We start from the raw sequence: 17,696 nt of genomic DNA, 5'->3' as shown, positions 1-17,696 counted from the left end.
GTCTTTTTTTTTTTTTTTTTTTTTTTTTTGCGGTACGCGGGCCTCTCACTGTTGTGGCCTCTCCCGCTGCGTAGCACAGGCTCCGGACGCGCAGGCTCAGCGGCCATGGCTCACGGGCCCAGCCGCTCCGCGGCATGTGGGATCTTCCCGGACCGGGGCACGAACCCGCGTCCCCTGCATCGGCAGGCGGACTCTCAACCACTGCGCCACCAGGGAAACCCCAGACGTCTTTTGCATAGAAGAGGTTTTATACCAGTGGACCCACACGTGTCACAGCTCATAATTCCCTTTTTTCACACTTGACCCCATTCCTCACAAGCACTGGTGTTGCCTGACCCCCTCTTAATCTGGTGTTTAATTAGCTGCATCTTATCCTTCAAATGAGACATGTAAGTCATCTGGGGTCACATCATACACAACATCATCCCATCACTTTCAACGTGGTTTCTGGCCCTGTCAGTCCCTGTTCTCTCTTCCACTGGCCTCCCAAGCTTGTCTATGATGAAATGGGGATCCCTCTCTCTTAAAGAATCTTTTCCTATTTTTTTTTAGTGTTGTTTTTTTTTTGCTATTAATTTTGAATTTGTTTCAGAGTTCCTGAAGCAACTTCAACACAAGCATACAGTTCAATGTGAAGCATAGGGCCTTCTGTGGTTCTCCTTCACGTACCCAGTAGTCTTACACCTACCTGTAGCCTGACAGGCCATGTGATCTCTAAGGGTCCTTCCAGTTACATATTCTATAATGCCCTGGATGCTACAGCAAAGGTGTTAAACATATAACATACAGCAAAAGAGACGTGCGGTGTGTGAGCAGCAGTTAAAGGACCAGAACATGAGCAGAGCTTCAAAAACAGTCCTTCACTACAGGCAGAGTGTCAGATTTTCCACCCGTATATAATTATATGATACTCTTATCAGCCATCGAAAGGTAGGAAGGAAGCCCTATGCCCCCGGCATGTGTGACAAAACTCACATCTCTCCTGTGGCATTTAGGTGAATTGCAGACTGGTGGGAAGATGCCCAGGACCCCAAGGGGTTTTCTCTATCCCCTACATGTACTTTCCCTGTGACGTGTTCACCACCACGACTAACAATTTATTGAACTTTGTCTTTTGCTTCAGATGGTGGGAAGGGGTTGAGGTGGTGAGATGCTTTTGAAGAAACACATCAGGGCAAATACATCCACATGAATGGACTTCCTCAAAAGGCACGCCCTTCCCCTAACAACGTAAGCTCCGTGGAAGCTATTCCGTGAGATACACTTTCAGTGCCAGTTTACTGATTACATTTCAAACAACAGTTTATCCCTTTATACTGTATGTTATATTCAAAGAAAGAAAAGCCAACTTGATGACCCAGCTTGATGAGCCATCTAGGTCATCAGGCTTCACCATGAAACACTCTGGTCTTTTTCCAAAAACCGAAATGACCCCAAAGTCTTACAATCATGGGAAGGTTTACACACTGTGCCAAAAGCTAGGAGGAAATTCTAAAAGGGAAGTTTCAAAGATGTTTTCATCAGTAACAGCGTCAATTGCAAACAAGTCTATGGTCCCTCAAGGTCAATATTTTGAAGGTGCTGATACCCATTAGGAAGTATAACTTTGAGCTTGGATGTGATGTGCTTGGATGTTTTCTATTTAGCCACCACTCATATTACTTATTCATCTTTCTCATACTTGGTTTCAGAAAAAATTTAAATGGGTTTATAAGGAGACTTTAAAATACAAGAAATAGCAAAAAGTACAAGTCAAGTAAAAGAAGAATTAAAAAGCAAAATGCATCAGAGACATAAACAGAGAACAGGAATGAAGCTTAAAACACACCTCATAGTGTGAACTTGTGACCCACAATGTGGCAGGAAGCCAATGGGAAAAGGACGGCCAGGTCAGCTACACAGTTCACAATGTCCACAGGAAGGGAAGCAAGTCAACTGCTCAGGAAGAATTGTGTAACTTACAGCATTTCCTTTTTCCCATTAGCCCACAGGTAGGGCTGGTCAAGTTTTTCCTCAGCAAATAGTTTTGAAACAATTCAGTGTCACAGGTGAGTAAGTGAACAAGTCCCGAAATCCTGCTCCACACCGAATTACCCTATGGAATATGGCTGCCATACTCATAATTCTTAAAATGTTGAGGCATATATGACAAGACATTTGCCTTTATCAAAATAAGAGTTGAGAATAAGAGTGTCTAATTTAGAATAATGTTAATTCGTCCAAGAATAAAAACATTTTCAAAGGCATCCTAAAGTTATTTGATTAGGTCACTATTGTATGGATTAGGATGTAATAAATTATCAAAATTTAAGAAATGTCATCCCCAAATACCTTTTATCATAGAATAGTTGATATGTCTCCACTAATTCTTAGAGAAATGAAAATCAAAACTACAGTGAGGTATCACCTCACACCAGTCAGAATGGTCATCATTAAAAAGTCCACAAGCAGGGCTTCCCTGGTGGCGCAGTGGTCGAGAGTCTGCCTGCCGATGCAGGGGACACGGGTTCGTGCCCCGGTCCAGGGGGATCCCACATGCCACGGAGCGGCTGGGCCTGTGAGCCATGGCCACTGAGCCTGTGGGTCCAGAGCCTGTGCTCCGCAACGGGAGAGGCCACAACAGTGAGAGGTCCGCGTACCGCAAAAAAAAAAAAAGTCCACAAACAATAAATGCTGGAGAGGGTGTGGAGAAAAGGGAACCCTCCAACACTGTTGGTGGGAATGTAAATTAATACAGCCACTATGGAGAACGGTATGGAGGTTCCTTAAAAAGCTAAAAATAGAGCTACCATAGGATCCAGCAATCCCACTCCTGGGCATACGCCTGGAGAAAACCATAATTCAAAAAGATACATGCACCCCAATGTTCATAGCAGCACTATTTACAATAGCCAGGTCATGGAAGCAACCTAAATGCCTATCAACAGACGAATGGATAAAGAAGATGTGGTACATGTATACAATGTAATATTACTCAGCCATCAAAAAGAATGAAATAATGCCACTTGCAGCAACATGGATAGACCTAGAGATTATCATACCAAGTGAAGTCAGACAGAGAAAGACAAATACCATATGATAGCACTTATATGTGACATCTAAAATATGACACAGATAAACTTATCTATGAAATGGAAACAGACTCACAGACATGGAGAACAGACTTGTGGTTGCCAAGGGGGAGGGGGTATGGGGGAGGGATGGAGTGGGAGTTTGGGATTAGCAGATGCAAAGTATTATATATAGGACTGATAAACAACAAGGTCCTACTGTATAGCGCAGGGAACTATATTCAACATCCTGAGATAAACCAGAGTGGAAAAGAATACGAAAAAGAATATATATATATATATGTATAGGTGAGTCACTTTGCTGTACCGCAGAAACTAATACAACATTGTAAATCAACTATACTTCAATAAAATAAGTGTTTTAAAAAAATAGTTGGTATGTCTCCTCTTTAAGAAATATATTTAGCTACTTTATTTCTTAATGGTTGCAGTATCTTATCACATTTCTCTGAAGATATTCACTAAATATAGTGAATATATATATATTATGTTCAAAGAGGCTTGTACATGGGTCATCTTTGCACATCGTACATAATAATGGAAAATCAGAAGTACTCTGATGTCCTTTAACAAGGTAATGGCTACATAAGGTGTGGCACCTCCTTGAAAACTACACTTACGTTAAAAAGAACAAGGTAGAGTTAAATTTACTCTTATGAGAAAACTCTAAAGCATACTTGCTTTCTCTTTTCTTTTTCCTGTTAATGCTGACCATTTGTGTTCGTTCTCCTGTTTGTTGATGCTGGGGGCCTTCTTTCACAGTGTTGGCTTTTCCAAACTGCAGAGTGATTCTTGGTCGCTGTGCATCTTAGCCTGTGACTACTGTATTTGTCACCATTCCCTGTGGGGATGGGAGCAAGGTGGGGCCGCAGCTTGTTCTGTTGCCTCGGAACCCTCCCCTCCACGTGACGTCAGCAGGTACCTGGGACACTGGCCTTTCTCTCGGTGACCTCGCTCATTGCTTTGCCAGGCGGGGGAACGGGCAGATATTTCTGCTGCCTGCTGCTTGGCACACTTTGGTGGGGGACGGAGGTATTACTGAGTCTCCTGGCCCGTCCTGTGGCACCTACAGTCCTGCTGAGGGTTATTCCAGGTCCTTTGCCTGCTATATCCACCTCTCCCAGCTCTGAACCTCTTCTAAATCTGTTCCTATTTTGTGAAGAAAATCTCCTCTGTGTTGTAAACTGCGGGTTTCCCATTTCAATCCAATCACGACTCTCCCAGGGATTTCTCGTCATGGGTGTCCATCTAGAGGGTCCCTTCTGGTTTCCCAGCATCACTGTAGATCTTTTCTGAAGTGCTATGCTTTGTGTCACTTCCAGGAATCTGGAGCGGGAATGGGGGCAGGTGTGTGTGATGCGCTCACTCTGCTGATCTAATCTCTGAGGCGTGTCGTGGAAACAGGTTCAGTCCCCTCCGACACCCTCCTCCAAAATACAGAGGGGACTCCCGCGGGAATTAGGTTGGCAAAATCAATTAAATTAAGGAGAATTTACATCCTTACAATACTGATTTTCCCAATACACGAACAGACACATTTCTTTGTCTTCATGTATTTTCTCTATAGAATTTAAAATTTTGTTCACATAGGTCTTCAGATACTTTTAATTATTTATTCCTAGGTAGTTTGTGCTTTTGTTGCTATTGTGAATGGAATCTCCTTTTCCATTAAAATTTCTAATCGATTCCTGTTGGTATATTAGAAAAGCTACTGATTTTGATATATTCATTTTGTAACTGACCACCTTGCTCAGTGCTTTTGTTTTCTCTGATAGTCTTTCCATTGATTCTCATAGGTTTGGGAGGTGATGGTAGGACGATGTGCAGTAGTGGGCCAGGATTTTCACTTCAGTATTGCTTATAATGGAGGAAAGTAGAAAATGATATGAATCTCCATCAATAGGAAAATAAGAAATAGAGGCAATAAATTATGATGCATACTGATGACAGAGCACATGCAACCTTTGAAAATAAGCATAAGTGGAAAGAATACATATGTAAATAGGCAAAATTAGGATATAAGTTAGCAGAAATATTTTGATGCAATTTCCTCATTCTTACAAAAAGTCTTTGTGTATGTATTTTTGTGTATAGAAAGGAAGAAAGAAGGAAAGAAAGAAAAGAAAGAAAGGGAAAGAGAGAAAGAAAGAGAGGAAGGAAGGGGAGGGAATAGGTTTTGACAGTTTCACAACCACATTTTTTAAATGGTTGTCTCCCAGTAGGATGTTTCTTTTCCCCCCTTTTCTAAAAGGCCTACAATAACAATATATTACTTTTGTAAAAAAAAAAAAAAAAAAAAGAATTATTTTCAAATGCACGGTATTGGTGGCTTGTTGTCATCCACAACAACTGTTTTCTGAGATGTGCCATGCGTCCCATCTGTCCAGCTGTGCCATTCTGGTCCCCAGAGAGCCAGGCCCTATGGGGAGATGAATGAGTAAGTTAGATAAATGTCGCTCTTCCACTGGAGCAGAGAATGCAAGAGAGAATGGTAATGGGGCCTCTCAAGGGCTATGACAGAAGAGCTGGACAGAGTATAGTTTTATGGAGCCTTACCATGATGTCATATCCAATATGGAGCAAGTCCAGCCAGACTGATTAAACCAAGGGCAGCCCAAACCTTTAAACGGCTCAGTCAAAGACCTACCAAGCGTGCTTCATGTAAATTACTTATGTCATGTTGACATAGCCTGGTGCAAATCTCCAAATTAAATTTTGATGGGAGAAGATAACTAATTGTTAACTCTAGGACCACATGAGTAGACACACTCCAAAAGGTACTATCCAGGGCTTCCCTGGTGGCGCAGTGGTTGAGAGTCCGCCTGCCAATGCAGGGGACGCGGGTTCGTGCCCCGGTCCGGGAAGATCCCACATGCCGCGGAGCGGCTGGGCCCGTGAGCCGTGGCCACTGAGCCTGCGCGTCTGGAGCCTGTGCTCCGCAAAGAGAGAGTCCACAACAGTGAGAGGCCCGCGTACCACAAAAATAAATAAATAAATAAATAAATAAAAAGAAGCAGGATTTCCCAGATAACATGGAAATCAGACAGTGCACCCAATCTCCGCCAAGTACACCATTCCCCTCCTGCCTTTTTCTCCTTGTTTAATTGAATGGAAGTCCAATGCTTGGATAAAATTCAACCTCACTCTGTCTCCAGCAAATGCTTAAAGATGTTCTGTGAGAAGCAGCTCTGAAGAGGGAATGTGAGCAGTTAAGTGTGAGCAGAGTCCAAAGCCTGCAAAGGATTCTACAGCCTAATCATGGTTTATGAAAAACCCTGGCAAGGCTGCACCTGATTGACAGTCGGCCTGCACCTTTCAGCTTTCTTTTGAACCAGTTCAGTAAACACTACTCTGCCTGTCTGGAGACCTGCCATTCCACACAGCAGGACTTTTTACCAGGAGCAGGGTTTACACTGGAACTTGATTCATCCTGTTTACAAAAAGGTCAGACATAACTGAACAGCCTGCCTGGAGATTTTATTTAAATTGACTGTATTTTAAAGAGGCTTTAAAAAAAAATTCAACCTGTGCTTGGAATGAAGGAGCCATTTGATTTGTATGATTCGTGTTTCAAAGGTCATCAGCTCTATGAAACTTGGTCACCACGCCCTGTGATGAGAGGGGTTAAGAGCTGACAAATAATAGCGCAGTTTTCCCTCTGTGTTTAATGAAGCTTTATTTACTTATTTACTACTTATTTATTCATTTTTCGTGGTTTTAGAATATAGTGTCTTGATTAAACCTCATCTGAGAACATATATTTTCAAAAGTATTGAGAGACCCTAGAGCATAGGGATGAAGGGCAGAGCCTGGCCCTGGTCCACCCCAGATACATGCTGGCACTGCTGCTGCTGCTGTGTGACCTCAGCTTCACTATGCAGCCTCTCTGTGCCTCAGTTTCCCCATCAGCTATCCGTGGTGTAGGATTTCTGCTCTCTGCCCAGCTCTCCCCATCAATGAAGATTTATTTAAAAGTATGGTGATTATAGATATTTTTAGAATATCCACTCCTCTAGCAGTTATGCTTGAAGAAATTAGAATCCCAACTCAAGTGTTTTCAAGTCCATAGATATGATAGATAGATAGATAGATGGATGATACATAGATATGGTATTGTTATAGCTGAAAAGCATGATTTTCTGAGCAATCGCTTGATGATGCAGATCATGTGTTATTCTAAAGCTCAAAGAGAGGATATGCATCCAGGCACATTGTGCTTAGTTTGTAGGGGAATTTTCAGAAGGAATGTTCACATTATGGTGTGACTGGCTGGGCAGGTTCTTCCTATATATTCCTAACTGCATTCATGTGACATGCACCCTATTTTGAATTCTTCCCTCCAACAAGATGCTTGTGAGGACAAGGCATGGTGGTCCTGCCTACTGGGACTATTCCTTGAAACAACTTCTTTCCTTCAGCCCATTTAGGTAAGTTCTACACAAACAAATTCAGCTCTCAAGGGACCACAACATATTGTTAGTGTTGATCTGGGAAAAAAAGCAAAGATCCAGGAAGGTTTTGACAATTTAAGAAATAAAGGAATCAGACAAAGGCAAATATCATATGATATCACTCATATGTGGAATCTAAGTTTTAAAAAAATGATATAAATGAACTTACTTACAAAACAGAAAGACTCACAGATTTTGAAAACAAACTTATGGCTACCAAAGGGGAAATGTGGGCAGGGAGGGATAAATTAGGAGCTTGGGATGGACACACACACACTACTATGTATAAAATAGATAAACAACAAGGACCTGCTGTATAGCACAGGGAACTCTACTTAATACTCTGTAATAACCAAAATGGGAAAAGAATTGGAAAAAGAATGGATATATGTATATGTATAATGGAATCACTTTGCTGTACACCTGAAACTAACACAACATTGCAAATCAACTATACTCCAATAAAATAAAAAAAATAAAACACAACGCAATACAAAAAAAACATAAATGAAAGAAACATGCTTCACTAATGTGTCAGAAGGGAGGATGAACCTGCAGAACTGACATGGGTCTGAGGAGGGGCTCATAAGAAAGGAAAAACAAGATTTACCATCTTTCTACCTTTTCCTGGACACATCCCTTTATGTATCTTAAGCCCTAATACTCTTTTTTTTTTTTTTTTTTTTTTTTTGCAGAATAGCACAATGGAAGACGGAAGAGTGAATCAGTGGACAGGACCAACTTTGCCATCAGACAATCCGGATTTGAATCCTCATTCTGCTGCTAAGTCATCTTTTCACTTCTCTGAACCTTAGTTTCCACAAAACAGCAGGCTGCTCATTTGTTTGTTGTGAGGATTAAGTGAGATGATCTGTGTAAACATCTCTCCACCGTGCCTGACTTTGATAGACCCTGAATAAACATAAGGAGATGGAGAGCAGGTCAAGTTCACTGAGGTGCTGCCGGGACCTTCTCCACATGGTCCATATCTTCACTCGGAATTGTGAAACTGAAGGCGGAGCTTAGGGACCATGTGCTTTTCAAATGTGACTGCACACCTCAATCACCTGAGGAACTTTCTGTTTTAAAATCTAGATTCTTAGGCACTTTCCCCACATCTATTCAAGTACAATCTCTGGAATGGATTCCTGATATTAGTATGTTGAAAAAACAGCTCCTGGGTGATTCTGGTAAGACACCAGGTGCGGTACCTTCTGATTTAATCCACTCTCCTCCAAATGAAGAAATCTCCTCTTCAATACCCTTGCTCCAGCCTCTTCAGGGCACGTCAGTGCTCTTAAGTAGAGAGGATCTTACGTTGTGTCGGTCCACTTGTTAGACAGTGATCTCCAACGAGGTCCAAAAGTCTTATAATTTCTAAGCTCCCAACTTACTTCTTAGTATGAAACAACCCTTCCTATGTAATAACTTTTCTAAAATCTTAAGCCTGCTGTATCTAAAATCACCATGCCTGCTGTGTATCTTTTTTCTTCTCTAGTTCCTTCAAATATTTCCCCTAGGACATGGTTTCTAACCAACCCACTAGCATCTTCCTCCCCATCTTAACACTAGGTCAATTACAACAGTCCTCCCTGAAAGATCACACTAGAACACAATAAAATTCTCTGTTTGGCCTGATTAACACAAGCAATCATTTCCATGATCTCCTCCTAAGCAGTCTAACGTCTTAATGAGTAGTGCCTATCATTTGGCAGCGCTTTTGACCTGTGATGTCACAGGTCCATCACGACCACAGATGTTCTTCAGAAACTGCTACCAAACTGCGTCTTCCCTATTTTTACATCCGCGTTTAATTTTTTGATGCAAATTAAGGACCATATATTCACCAGTCTTAAATTTTGTTTTGGAGACTTTGGAATCATCATCCCAACTTATTGAGGTAATAAATACAATTTTTACTGTAATCAATATATGCATGCTTCTTCTTTGCTTTGTGTCATCTAATTCAGACACTGCCTTAAAAAAAATGCAGGACCAAGTGTTAAAGCTTATGGAACTCCACTAGAGACCACCACCTGGATGGACACAGACCCATACAGCTAGCTACAAGTCTGATCCTATCAAATGCTTTGCTGACCTCAAGAAAAAATTTAACTGGAGAGCTCCTTGCATCTACCAACCTCAGAGGTATCTATAAAGGAACTGAAGTCAGCTTTAGTCGTCTTCCTCCTAATGAATACAGCTGCTCCTCAGTATCCTTGGGGGGTTGGTTCCAGGATCCCTGAGAATACTGAAATGCACAGATGCTCAAGTCCTCTGTATAAGATGGAGTAGCATATCTCCGGTTGGTTGAATCTGTGGATGTGGAACCCACAGATACAGATGGCCAACTGCAGGCACAAGTGGCTATGGATCCTTGCCTTTTCTAAGGTACATGAGCAATTTAATGATCTATTTCAGGATGTTGCAAGGTTGTAAACGTCAAGGTTACCAGTTTATATCAACCAGAAGATAGCCTTTATGAGAATAAGGGAATTATTTGATTGTCCTCATTTTTCTGGAACTTCTTTATGAGCCCTCAGAGGTTATTGACAATAACGCTGAGACTCAAATCACATTTCTAAGTTCTATTAGCATTTTAGAGACCTGGTTCCTTTTATTCTCAGGTACTTGAGTTCTTTTAAATCTACTAAGTCTTCTTCTTTTTTTTTTAACATCTTTATTGGCGTATAATTGCTTTACAATGTTGTGTTAGTTTCTGCTGTATAACAAAGTGAATCAGCTATATGTAAACATATATCCCCATATCCCCTCCCTCTTGCGTCTCCCTCCCACCCGCCCTATCCCACCCCTCTAGGTGGTCACAAAGCACCGAGCTGATCTCCCTGTGCTATGCAGCTGTTTCCCACTAGCTATCTATTTTACATTTGGCAGCATATATATGTCCATGCCACTCTCTCACTTCATCCCTGCTTACCCTTCCCCCTCCCCATGTCCTCAAGTCCATTCTCTACGTCTGTATCTTTATTCCGGTCCTGTCCCTAGATTCTTCAGAACCATTTTTTTTTTTACATTCCATATATATGTGTTAGCATACAGTATTTGTTTTTCTCTTTCTGACTTACTTCACTCTGTATAACAGACTCTAGGTCCATCCACCTCACTACAAATAACTCAATTTCATTTCTTTTTATGGCTGAGTAATATTCCATTGTATATATGTGCCACATCTTCTTTATCCATTCATCTGTCAATGGACACGTAGGTTGCTTCCAAGTCCTGGCTATTGTAAACAGAGCTGCAGTGAACATTGTGGTACATGGCTCTTTTATTTCTTTTGTTTTGTTTTGTTTTGTTTTTTGCGGTATGCGGGCCTCTCACTGTTGTGTCCTCTCCCGCTGCGGAGCACAGGCTCCGGACGCGCAGGCTCAGCGGCCATGGCTCACGGGCCCAGCCGCTCAGCGGCATGTGAGATCTTCCCGGACCGGGGCACGAACCCGTGTCCCCTGCATCGGCAGGCGGACTCTCAACCACTGCGTCCCCAAGGAAGCCCACAAGACTCTTTTTGAATTATGGTTTTCTCAGGGTATATGCCCAGTAGTGGGATTGCTGGGTCATATGGTAGTTCTATTTTTAGTTTTTTAAGGACCTCCATACTGTTCTCCGTAGTGGCTGTATCCATTTACATTCCCACCAACAGTGCAAGAGGGTTCCCTTTTCTCCACACCCTCTCCAGCATTTATTGTTTGTAGACTTTTTGATGATGGCCATTCTGACTGGTGTGAAGTGATACCTCATTGTAGTTTTGATTTGCATTTCTCTAATGATTAGTGATGTTGAGCATCCTTTCATGTGTTTGTTGGTGATCTGTATATCTTCTTTGGAGAAATGTCTATTTAGGTCTTCTGCCCATTTTTGGATTGGGTTGTTTGTTCTTTTGATATTGAGTTGCGTGAGCTGCTTGTATATTTTGGAGATTAATCATTTATCAGTTGCTTCTCCCATTCTGAGGGTTGTCTTTTCATTTTGTTTATGGTTTCCTCTGCTCTGCAATAGCTTTTAAGTTTCATTAGGTCCCATTTGTTTATTTTTGTTTTTATTTCCATTTCTCTAGGAGGTGGATCAAAAAGGATCTTGCTGTGATTTATGTCATAGAGCGTTCTGCCTATGCTTTCCTCTAAGAGTTTTATAGTGTCTCGCCTTACATTTAGGCCTTTAATCCATTTTGAGTTTATTTCTGTGTACGGTGTTAGGGAGTGTTCTAATTTCATTCTTTTACATGTAGCTGTCCAGTTTTCCCAGCACCACTTATTGAAGAGGCTGTCTTTTCTCCACTGTATATTCTTGCCTCCTTTACCAAAGAGAAGGTGACCATATGTGCATGGGTTTATCTCTGGGCTTTCTATCCTGTTCCATTGATCTCAATTTCTGTTTTTGTGCCGGTACCATACTGTCTTGATTACTGTAGCTTTGTAGTATAGTCTGGAGTCAGGGCATCTGATTCCTTCAGCTCTGTTTTTCTTTCTTAAGATTGCTTTGGCTCTTTGGGGTCTTTTGTGTTTCCATACAAATTGTGAAATTTTTGTTCTAGTTCTGTGAAAAATGCCATTGGTAGTTTGATAGGGGTTGCACTGAATCTGTAGATTGCTTTGGGTAGTAGAGTCATTTTCACAATGTTGATTCTTCCAATCCAAGAACATGGTATATCTCGCCATCTATTTGTATCATCTTTAATTTCTTTCATCAGTGTCTTATAGTTTTCTGCATACAGTTCTTTTGTCTCCTTAGGTAGGTTTATTCCTAGGTATTTTATTCTTTTTGTTGCAATGGTAAATGGGAGTGTTTCTTTCATTTGTCTTTCAGATTTTTAATCATTAGTGTATAGGAATGCAAGAGATTTCTGTGCATTAATTTTGTATCCTGGTACTCTACCAAACTCATCGATTAGCTCTAGTAGTTTTCTGGTAGCATCTTTAGGATTTTCTATGTATAGTATCATGTCATCTGCAAACAGTGACAGTTTTACTTCTTCTTTTCTGATTTGGATCCCTTTTATTTCTTTTTCCTCTCTGACTGCTGTGGCTAAAACTTCCAAAACTATGTTGAATAACAGTGGTGAGAGTGGACAACCTTGTCTTGTTCCTGATCTTAGAGGAAATGCTTTCAGTTTTTCACCGTTGAGATTGTTGTTGGCTGTGGGTTTGTCATATATGGCCTTTATTATGTTGAGGTAAGTTCCCTCTATGCCTACCTTCTGGAGAGTTTTTATCATAAATGGGTGTTGAATTTTGTCGAAAGGTTTTGCTGCATCTATTGAGATGATCATATGGCTTTTATCCTTCAATTTGTTAATATGGTGTATCACATTGATTGATTTGCATATTTTGAAGAATCCTTGCATTCCTGGGATAAACCCCACTTGATCATGGTGTATGTTCCTTTTAATGTGCTGCTGGATTCTGTTTGCTAGTATTTTATTGAGGATTTTTGCATCTATGTTCATCAGTGATATTGGCCTGTAGTTTTCTTTTTTGTGACATCTTTTTCTGGTTTTGGTATCAGGGTGATGGTGGACTCATAGAATGAGTTTGGGAGTGTTCCTCCTTCTGCTATGTTTTGGAAGAGTTTGAGAAGGATAGGTGTTAGCTCTCATCTAAATGTTTGATAGAATTTGCCTGTGAAGCCATCTGGTCCTGGGCTTTTGTTTCTTGGAAGATTTCTAATCACAGTTTCAATTTCAGTGCTTTTGTCTTCTTTCACTGGCCACAATACTTACATATTTTGTTTTTAGTGCTTTTTTTTTCTTTTTTGTTAGGAAATGTTTTTCCTTTCTAGTCAAAGGAAACAAAAATAGAAATGGTGAGCTCTCCCTTCTCTCCATTATGTTAACACACAAGTCTTTTTTTCAGGCTTCAGGTTTGATACTTCCTTCAATGGTAGTAACCTCTTGCTCCAAAGCCAAAACAGTTTTCTGAGTCACTGAAACCCTGGGAATGTCCTTTTTAACTTAATATTTACAGTCCTGTGCTGGGCTTTCAAATTCAACCTTGATAATTGGACATTTGAGGCCAGATAATTCTTTGTTGGAGGGTAGTGGGGCTGTCTGGTACATGTAGCATATTTAGCAGTATCCCTGGCCTCTGCCCACTTGATGCCAGTGGCACACACAACCCACACCCCAGTTCTGACAACTTGAGGATACCTTCAGACATTGCCCCCAGTTGACATGCTAGTTTGGGGAAATTTTTAGAACCATATATCAAAACTTTTAGATTATGAGGGAAGGAAATCCTGTCACATGCCACAACATGGATGAAATTTGAGGACATTAGGCTAAGTCAAATAGGATAGTCACAAAAAGACAAATATTGTATGATTCCACTTACATGTGTTATTTAAGTAGTCACATTCATAGAAACAAAAAAATAGAGTGGAGGTTAGCAGAGGCTGAGGGGAGAAAGAAAAGGGGAATTGTTATTTAATGGGTATAGAGTTTCGGATTTGCAAGGTGAAAAACTTCTAGAGATTTGCTTCACAACAACGTGAATATACTTAGCACTGCTGAACTGTACATGTAAAGATGGTTATGACAGCAAATTTTATGTTATGTACTTTTTAACAGAATTTTTAAAAGGAAGGAAATTCTGACATATGCTACAATATAGATGAATCTTGACATTATGCTAAGTGAAATGAGCTAAACACAAAATAACAAATATTGTATGATTCCACTTATATGAGATAACTAGAATAGTCAGATTCATAGAGAGAGAAAAAAGAACGGTGGCTGCCAAGTCTTGGGTGGAGGGGAAATCAGGAGTTATTATTTAATAGGTAGAGAGTTTCAGTTTCAGAAGATGAAAAAGTTCTAGAGATGGATGGCAGTAATGGTACCAAAAGAAGGTGAATGTACTTAATGCCATTAAACTGTACACTAAAACAAAAACCTTTTAGATTGTAATGTAACCTTCCTTGGCAAGTGCCCCTTGGTGCCTCTAGGCTGTTTCATACTTATATTTGCTATCAACAAATCCATGCAGTTTGGGTTGTATGTAGGCATACCAGGAACCCTCCTTGGGGGACCAAGACCCCCAAATCTAGAGCTTTTAGAAACTGCTTCTCAAATCTGACATCTCCCTTACTTCATTTGCACGTCTGTCATTTTTTAGTCCAGCAAAGAAAAAGCTGAATACTTACTCCTCCTAGAGCTTCTCAGATCGCAGGGTTCAGGTGAAAATAGTGAAATCATGAGACAATACCCTGAAGTTCTCAATGCTTCTAATTCTAACACCCCCACAGATTCTGGGATGAAAGAAACCAACCAGTTCGCCTTGGCTCCTCCTTACAAGCCCTTTCCAAGAAATGCTGATTTACACCAGAGGTAATCTTTTCTCCTCGTTGTTCATTTCTAGATACTTTTCCAACAAAGTTGTTTTGGTTTTTTTGTTTTGTTTTGTTTTGTTTTGAACCTTAACTGGCCCATCATTAGATGTACTTTTGGTGGTGTGTCCTTATAATAAAGTCAACTGAGCAAAACCCAGAGGGGAGGATGCTTTCAAATGTCTTTTGGGAAGAAAGAAAACAATCCACAAAAAGAAAGGCAACACTGTTCCTTTAGAAATAGCCTGCTGTGGCAAAAAAGGAACACACAGAAAAGGACAATTTTGTGATTCAAAGGGAATGCAGAAGTCAGAATTCCTGCCAACACAGAAGGACAGAAACTCAGAGCACAGGGAGGCAAGGCTGCCAGGATCGCTACTGATACACAAAGAGCTTCGTGCCTGCCCGTCCGCCCTGGAAGACATGCTGGGTTATCTTTCCCACTAAAGTTCAGAAAATCTTCCTTCCTCTTTGTGGCATCAAGATCCTGATTTTGTAAAAGTTCCCACCACAAACGCTTTCCCAGAGATTCTTCGGAGGCTTCCTGGGTCCAACCCAACCTACGTTAGACACCTGCCAGTAGCCACTGGGCCAATGTTTTTCAAACTTTAGTGTGCTTGGAAATCATCAGAAAAGCTTATTTCAAATGTATCATCCTGGAACTTGTCCACCAGAGATTTACTATGCATGGGATGGCACCCAGGAATTCACAGTTTTAACAAGCAATACAAGTGATTTTGATGCGTCGTTGAGAAACACCATCCTAGGTGTCTCAGGGTGAAGCTAGGAAAGCCCTGCTCCTAGGGCCTGGTTATATGGGCCCAAAATTTATTCTACCTTTGTATTTCCTACTTCTCTCTCCAAGGACAGAATCGGCAGATAAGCAACATAAAGCCTGTATGCAAATCCTTCCAAAAAGAGAAGGGACATATAAAAAGCAACACTGCTCACCAAAAAATATGTGCTCAGCAAGAATATGTTGTCAGATTATCAAGCTTTAGTTTATGTATTAACTAAGATTTCTTTTTTCAAACAAACAAAAGAGTTAGGCCACAAGTACATATTTTTCTCCCCTAATACACCATGAGACTGGAATATCACATGCCAATGCCTTGTCTATATTGTCCATAAACACTCCCTCCATCTGTGAGCCCAGTGAGATGGCCGGGCCCTGGAAGACCCAGACTGGGAGCTGAGCTGTCCGACCACTGACTCCATCTCCACAGAGGATCATGGGGAATTCACCTGACACGCTGGCTCGGGTGTCTGTGTTTCTGGGCAAGAGAAGTTCTAGGTTATCCACCTTGGAGACGCAGCTGACTCTCACTTCTTACAAGCCTTATTTCTCAGGTCAAAGACATCCCCACGAAATCAGGATTTCTCTTTTCCAAGATTCGTGGGGCAGAGGCACTCAGGGGAGGTCACGATAACATCATCTCTATTTGAGCCCAAACTGACATTGCTTTCACTCTTGTTCTACAAAAATAAATGAACAGGACTTCCCTAATGGTGCCAGTGGTTAAGAATCCGCCTGCCAGTGCAGGGGACACGGGTTCCATCCCTGGTCCAGGAAGATCCCATATGCCGCGGAGCAACTAAGCCCGTGGCGCCACAACTACTGAGCTCGTGCGCCACAACTACTGAACCCTGCGTGCCTAGAGCCCGTTCTCCGCAAAAAGAGAAGCCACTGCAATGAGAAGCCCGTGCACTGCAACAAAGAGTAGCCACCGCTCGCCGCAACTAGAGAAAGCCCGCGCGCAACAACGAAGACCCAATGCAGCCAAAAATAAATTAGTTTAAAAAAATTTATAAAAATAAATGAACACATAAACAGGATCTTTTTCTTTCATTTATGAATAGATCCAGAAACAGAAGTGCACAGAGTGTCAGCACCCAGCTGGGTGAGTTTTCACAAAGTTGAGCACACCTCTGTAACCGTCCTCTACACCTAGACATGAGATATCACAGGATCCCAGAGACCACCTCTTACACGCTTCCAGTCACTGACCCGCCCAGGGTAGGGGCAAGGGCATGGTTTGGCCTACTGTTGGCCCTTATAAAAGAAATAATGTCACCTGTGCTGTTTTGTGCCTGGTATCTTTCAAAATAAGTGCTTGTAATACATGAATGCCCATCTGGTACCCTCTGTTCTCCTGGAATACTGTTATTAATCAAACCATTAAAAAGTATTCAGTAGAGCAAAGCGATTGACCTACTGTATGAGAAAGCCCTCTAAATTTTAGCAGCAGCCTAAAGCATGAAATTAGCAGATACTCACCACAGACACCATTGATGCCTTTCCATCAGATAATAAATTCACACCAAATGCCTGCTGTGTGTCCCCCACTGGGTTGTCAGCTCTGCATTAGAACCAGGGGGTAGAAAAGGTATGGCCCACACCCAGAAAGCACTCAGAATATATCTGGAGAAGTCAGTACACACAAAAAAAGAAATAAAGATCAAGATGTGTGCATATGTATTTGTAGTACTCCACTGTGTGGTCCAAACGATTGGAGAAAAAAAAACAGTAAGGTGCTACCTGAGTTACAGACAATAATTGCAAAATGAGTTCTGGAGGAAGGAGCCCAATGTGTGCTTATTGTCAAGGGAAGGCTTCACAAAACAGATGGCATTGTGTCCTATTCATTGTAGCCGGTGCTACAAAAACTGTGTTATCCATGGCACTAGGATAGGAGCAGGCAGCTCTGCAGAGAGGCCAGGCCCAGGCAAGCCCAGGTGGGCAAAAATAGGTAATGGGGCGTAAAAGGAGGTCCCTGTTAGAGGCTGTGGAGAAAAGGGAACCCTCCTACACTGTTGGTGGGAATGTAAAGTG

The sequence above is a fragment of the Monodon monoceros genome, unplaced genomic scaffold (genome assembly GCF_005190385.1).
Source record: "Monodon monoceros isolate NGI ecotype Baffin Bay Population unplaced genomic scaffold, NGI_Narwhal_1 Super_Scaffold_11, whole genome shotgun sequence".
NCBI lineage: Eukaryota > Metazoa > Chordata > Mammalia > Artiodactyla > Monodontidae > Monodon > Monodon monoceros.
The sequence above is the reverse complement of the archived record's forward strand: the minus strand, read 5'-3'. Positions refer to the sequence as shown.